The sequence below is a fragment of the Oryzias latipes genome, chromosome 3, assembly GCF_002234675.1.
Source record: "Oryzias latipes chromosome 3, ASM223467v1".
Classification (NCBI taxonomy): domain Eukaryota; kingdom Metazoa; phylum Chordata; class Actinopteri; order Beloniformes; family Adrianichthyidae; genus Oryzias; species Oryzias latipes.
This window is the reverse complement of record NC_019861.2, coordinates 3,414,807-3,422,021: the sequence shown is the minus strand read 5'-3', so window position 1 is coordinate 3,422,021 and position 7,215 is coordinate 3,414,807.

Below are 7,215 nucleotides of genomic sequence, written 5' to 3'. Positions count from 1 at the left end.
GTCACTATGTTTTTGTGATATGGACGCCGCCATGTTGGATCCAGATGTGCAAATTCAAGGGATGCATCTTTCCCGGGCCACATTTGTCGGTCCGTTACGTCACAGAGTCACGTATAAGCCCTTCTTTTTCCCGATTTCAAGGTTTGGTCAGGTGTATCTTTCTAAGCAGTCTGTATCCCAAGATGCAAGTCAACCAATCAGAGTTCAGAAGATCAACGCGCTCATAAACCTTTTGATGTTGGACCGGTCCGCTGCATTACCATGGCGCAACAAGCTGGGGTAAGTTGCCTTAGTCTGCCTGACTAATCATTGTATTATTGTTGAGTTTCAGACACAAATCACCTTGTTCATTTATTAACTCTTTGTAGGAAAAAAACAACAGCAGTACAACTGACACTGACACCTAATGGTGAAATTACAGTATTACAACACTCCCACTTAATTTCACATTATTTAGAACAGGGGTGGGCAATTCCAGGCCTCGAGGGCCGGTGTGTCTGCATGATTTCCAGATAGTCTTGCCCTACTCATGGCTGATTACCTGGTTCAGGTGTGTCCATCCAATTAGAACATGCCAGAGCAGGGTATGCTGGAAAACATGCAGGAATGCGGCCCTCAGTGCCCACCTCTGATTTAGAACCTCGAAGACAAACCTTTTTTTTTCTTCACAAAAACTACTTTATAACAGTTTGTTTTTAAGAAAAACTTAAATTCCAGATATCTTTCTTCAAACTCAATTGCAGTATCCCGTAACCTTAATAAACGTAATTATCTCCTTTCCTTTACATCTTATCTTCATATTCATTTTCTTACATTTTCTTCGGTCATCTTGCTCACCAGCCCAATCCGCATCTTAAAATCCAATGAAAGATCCAGAGTCTGACTGTTCACATTTAAGGGTAAGATTCACTGTCCCTTTCAAATATCCAAGAATCCTCTTCACGGCAGTCAGATGAGCAGTATTGGGATCTGCATTGAACTTTGACACAGCATTCACAGCTTGAGCTATGTCTGGTCGTGTGGCTATTGAAGCATACAGCAAACTTCCCACCATTGACTGATAGTTTTGTTGGTGTACTGGTTTACTAACACCATCACTTTTTTCAGTTTCACGTTGGTATCAGCAGGAGTTGCTACAGGATTAGCATTTTCCATCCCATATTTCTTAAGTATGGCTTCAATATAATTCTTCTGATGTAGAAAAACACAGTTCTTCTCTTTGTCTTGAACCACAGAGATGCCCAGGATGTAGGACAGCTCACCCATGTCCTTCATCTTGTAGCGCTTCTTGAGAGCTGCCTTCAACTTGTTCATGGTCTCAGTTGACTCTGTTATCAGAATGGGATCATCCACATAAACTGCAAGGATCTCAAGCTCCTGTCTTGATCTCACAAACACACAGGGATCTGATGTGCTCTGTTTAAAAACAAGTTCCATCATAAACTCTATGAAGGCTTTGCTCCAGCAACGAGGAGATTGCTTCAGTCCATAGATTGATTTTTTTAGTTTGCACACCAGGTGTTCCTGTCCTGGTTTGATGTATCCTTCTGGTTGCTCCATATAGATTTCGTCTTCCAAGTGTCCATTTAGAAATGCAGTTACAACGTCCATCTGATGAACAGGCAGATTGTTTTGATTTGCAAAAGACAGCAATGTACGAATAGAGCTGAAACGTACCACTGGTGAAAATGTCTCATCGTAGTCATCACCATACAACTGTGAGTAGCCTTTGGCGACAAGTCTGCACTTGTATCTCTCTACTCTTCCATCACTATGATGCTTGACTTTGAACACCCATCTTGAACCTACAGCTTTTCTGTCTTTTGGTAAGTCCACTAGATCCCATGTCTCATTTTCGAGCAGCGACTCATATTTCAAATCAGCTTCATCCTGCCATTCTTTTGCATTTGGACTCAGAGCTTCTTTCATTGTGAGTGGCTCTGTCACACAACACATATTTGCGTGATGATCTACAACAACTGCATCAGCAAACTCGTCGTATCCATATCTCTTTGGAGCCTTTTTGATTCTGTCACTTTTTCTGACATCATCATCAGCAGTGGCTTCATTCTCTGTTTCAATGTCATTTGTGTCCACAGTTACTTCATTCTCTGGGTGGGGCTCTTCTGGTCCCTGTTTCCAGTCAAAGTTTGTTTCATTGAAAATGATGTCCCGGCGGATTAAAATCCTTCTTTTCTCTTCATCATATAGGCGAAAACCCTTAGCGTTGTTTGCATAGCCTACAAAGCGAAGCTTCATAGCTTTTTTGTCCAGTTTTTGTCTTTTTTCATCTGGAATATGTGCATAAGCAATGCATCCAAACACCCTCATGTGACTCATGTCAGGTTTTTTTCCACACCATCTCTCATAGGGTGTCTTCAGTAGAGATGTAGGCAGCCTGTTTTGAATGTATGCTGCTGTGGCTACAGCTTCTGCCCAGTACAATTTTGGCAACTTAGCATGTGAAAGCATACTTCTAGCTGCTTCAACTAAAGTCCTGTTTTTCCTCTCTGCAACACCATTTTGCTGTGGTGAGTGAGGTACAGTCACTTCATGTTGGATGCCTTGAGCTTTCAAATATTCTTGAAACTCTCTTGATGTGTACTCACCCCCATTGTCTGTTCTGAGTCTTTTAACAGCTTGTCCACATTCATTTGTGAATGTTCTTTCAAATTCTTTGAATTTGGTTAACACCTCATTCTTGTGTTTCAGGAAGTACACTTTGCAGCATCTGGAGTAATCGTCAATAAATGTTACAAAATATTTTGCTCCACCAATGGATTCAGTCTGCATGGGACCACAGACATCACTATGAATCAGCTGCATTCTGTGTTTGGAACGAATTCCTCCAATCGACTTGTATGGCTGCTTAGACAGTTTTCCTTCAACACATCCCTCACAGAAAGAAACCTCTGTTTCTGTGAAGTCCACTCCGTTCACCAGATCTTTTAGTTCTTTTAGCTTGGTAGTGTGGCCCAGCCGCTGGTGCCATAAGCTGGCTGCTACTGATGCATTATGACAAACTTGTAAGTCCTTTTTACCATCCAGCTGATAAAGTCCATCAGCTCTTCGTGTTCCCATTCCTTGAAGAGTTCCATTTTTTCCACGTATGTAACAGTGAGACTTCCGGAACTGCACTGTGTTGCCTTTCTTGGTGGCTGCTCCCACTGAAAATAAATTCCCCAACAGCTTTGGAACATACAGCACATCATACATTGTGATGTCTTTTACATCACTTATTTTGAAAGTCATTTTCCGATTGACGTTTCCCATTCCCAGGGCATCAACCACCCTGCCGTCACCGAGCTTCACAGACTGTGCTTCCGTGAACTGCTGGTAATCTTGAAGAATGTTGTTATCACATGTCATGTGCTTTGATGCACCAGAATCTATCAACCATTCAAACTGTTGTGGTGTGTCATTTGGATTTGCCTCTTTGGTGACAAAAGCGCTTTCACCTTCTGCATCGTCATATGTCATGCTTTTAGCCTTATGAGTCTTCTTTTTGGCCTTGTACTTCCAACTTGGACAGTCACGTTTAATGTGGCCTTCCTTTCCACATTTATAACATCGGCATGTGGTTGGTCCTTCTGCTCCTACTGTCCTGAAGTTTTCCTGTACACTTCCCCGACACTGAGATGACATGGCCTTGGATAAAAGTATTTTTAATTAACCCCCGGCTGCACGGTGGCGCAGTGGTTAGCGCTATTGCCTCACAGCAAGAAGGCCTCCGGTTCAAGTCCCAGTTGGGGGATGTGAAAAACTACATCAACGGGGGACCTTTCTGTGTGGAGTTTGCATGTTCTCCCCGTGCATGCGTGGGTTCTCTCCGGGATCTCCGGCTTCCTCCCACCGTCTAAAAACATGCTTCATAGGTTAATTGGCAACTCTAAATTGTCCCTAAGTGTGAGAGTGAATGGGTGTATGTTTGTGGACATTCTACCCTGTGACAGACTGGCGACCTGTCACCTGCCTTCACCCACAAGTGGCCGGGATAGGCTCTGGCAGCCCTGTGACCCTGAAAGGGAAAAATGGTTAAGAAAATGAATGAATGAATAATTAAACCCCTTTCCAGCTTGGAAAAGAGCTGAAGATCCAGAGTGAGCCTCAGTGCTATATAGGAGCTTTTTACTGGAGCAGAACGAAGATGAGCCAACTCTCAAAGTGAAACTGGATTTGAGAGAGTGTTGAGGAACAGGAGGAGAGACTAATCAGTTTTTACAACGTCCATAAAGTTGATTGGGCCAGACCCCTCCATTATAGATTGGAAGGTAATCCACATTTTTCCATAATTGTCTTTTTTTTTTTCAAATGCCAATTTGTAATTTAAAATATAGAATACAATACAATAGCTGCCCTGATTGAGTACTACTTGATCTATTATGTTTTTTGTCTGTCAGGTGACGTAGCGCCGGGTGAGGGTGTAAAACTGCATTTCTTTAGCCTAGTGATGCAAAAGCTGCAAACTGGATTTTCACTGGATTTTGGTAAGTCTCAGATGTACATCATGTAACAGCCTCACCCCCCCACACACAACCCATCTTTCTATTTTTCATAGTCTCATAAGTCCTTGTGATTTTAATGGCTTAGCCCAGTCATCATGGACCTGTGCTTCTTTGTTCATGCAGGAAATAGAACTGGGACTCTATTATTTGAGGGTCAAGCTGACCATCTCAGTCCTTCAACCTCAAAGGTGCTTTTACAGAGTGACTTGTTCAAGATGGATGGCAGGATGATAGGTCATTCTTTTCTTCAAGGTGGTCCTCCCCTAATGGGTATAAGTCCTGCAATCCTGTATGTTTTGCTGGGGGGCTCCCAAGAAACAGCAGCTTTTGTGCTTGAAGATGTGGCAGACATTGACATCCAAGAGACAATAGAGCTGGTAGGTTTAAACTCTAACACAATGCATACTTCATAAAGACAGAAGTCCTTTTCCTAAACTCAGGTCTTCTTCCACTTTCGGCTTCTCCCATCAGGGGTCGCCACAGCGAACGAGTCGCATGGTAGATTTGGCAATGTTTTACGCCGGATGCCCTTCCTGACGCAACCTTCTCAAACCAGGCTTGGAACCGGCAGAGGTAGAGAAGGGAACAGGGAGCAGCCCGGAGTCGAACCCTGGTTTCACGGACGGAAGGCGCCGCAAACCAGCACGAGCTAAACCGGCTCCTTTTCCTAAACTCAGGTATGTTATTTTAAATTTCTCCATTATGCTCACAACAAGTGGAAAGGCAGATGTCTCACAGGAGATCAAAGAGAATCTGTCGATCACTTGACTTTATCTTGGCATCTTCCTGTGCTGACAGCAACAAACCGGGCGTGGCTTTTACAAAGTCTGCTTCAATACGCGGTGTGGTCAAATGAACAATAGCTGGATATTAGAGATGAGTCATAGCAGCAATTACTTTTTTCTTCTTTGGGGGCCTAAACAAAAGTGGAAACAACCGAATGAACGTACTGTTAGGACTTAAAAATGCAACCAAGTATGTGGTATAGTGGGGCAAAAACGTCTTTAGTCAGACACCAATTGTAGAAGTTGTCTGACTTAAAATGATGAAAGAGGTCTTGAATTTTCCTCATTCATCCACTTCGACTGTGAGAGACATAATCTTGAGAATAAAAATCTAGTAAATCACATTCATCACTTCTAAATTTGGTTAGGAGGACTCAGAAACGAAATGTTAATTTCACAATAATATATGGATATTGATAGAGACTCAATGAATGTCAAACATACAGTGTTTGTTTCACTCCAGAGATTTTGGGGATAGGGAAGCAACCGTAAGGGGTGATAGACACACCTCCATTAGTGCTTTCCATGAAATGTTGTTCAAAGAAAATATGAAAAGTACTCATGTAAAGAACAATCTAAGTTATTTAGAACCTAAATCTAAGCCACTACTGCAATGTAGCATAATGTCTGTTTTTTCTTCAATAATTTATCCTTTTTATTTCATATTTAGTCTGTGACATTTCATAACAACCCAGTCATTACTCCTTAATTTTTTTAAATGAGTTTAAATAGTAAGCATTTCATCTTATTTGTATAAAGATGGTCCTGCAAAATATAATTTGGTCTGAAGATGAGGATCAAAATGAAGATGGATGCTCTGTTGCTGTCAAATCTGTAGTTGCTGGGTATCTACGCAAGTTTGTGGAGACAGGTATATTGTACTTTTTGTAATATGCGCCTTAAGAATGTACAGGTTTATTTTCAACAATTTTAGTTGTCATAAAATTACTTATGTAAGTGGTGGTAAGAATCAGTGAATGACTTCAAGATCCACTCAAAATGGTTTCAATAGACCTGGTACTGAGCAGGAATTACATTTGTCTTAGAAAACCTTTTTGCACTAATCTACTTATTTAAAACTTTGTTTTAGGCATCATTATTTTTATTTTTTATATATATATATATATTCTCTGTGTCATTTATTGCCATTTAGTCACTGAACACAAACGAAAGCAACTGGTGATGTTTTGGGTTGGCTGGGAGAAGCCCATGCAGGACATGCAAGTGGAGGTGAAACGGGCAGACCATCCAACATCGTCCACCAGTTTCCACATTCTACGTTTGCCGAGTTACGATCAATTCAAGGACAGTTAAGAATGCTGCATTGCAAGTAATGACTATGGTTTCTGACTAATATGAAATCTGAAACAATAGTTAGGCTACCTTCTGTTATGAAGCCACATTACACAGATTTTCTACAGCACTGACGTTAAGTTTGTTTAAAAAATACCTTTTTTGTTTAATGGTTATTTAAGACATTTGTAATGGTGACCGTAATAAACCCTAAACATCTGGTTGTTTCCATGGTATAAATCACTAACTCAGAACCTTTAGAATTTTTGGATCTTTAAATATATACTGGCTGAAACCTCAGTCCAATAAAATGGTTGTTCTTTTGCCTAATGTCAAGTCCTGCGCAGAATTTGTTTTTGTTTTTTTCGTTTTTTGGGAAATTTGTTCCTCAGCCTCATAATTTGTAATGATTTTCCTTCACTCTTCTTTTAAGCAAGATCATTTTTTAATCTTTAGAGAGAAAAGCTTAGCGCAGAAAGTTTAGCATTCAAGCTCTCAACATTCCTCTCTTGTGTTGTCTTGGTAATACGGAGGGTGTTTATGTCAGTCCTTCAAGTTTTCTATCATTTTCACAAAGCGATCAGATTCTGCTACATCTCTGTGTAGACTTGTTTCATTTCATCTTTTTTGTA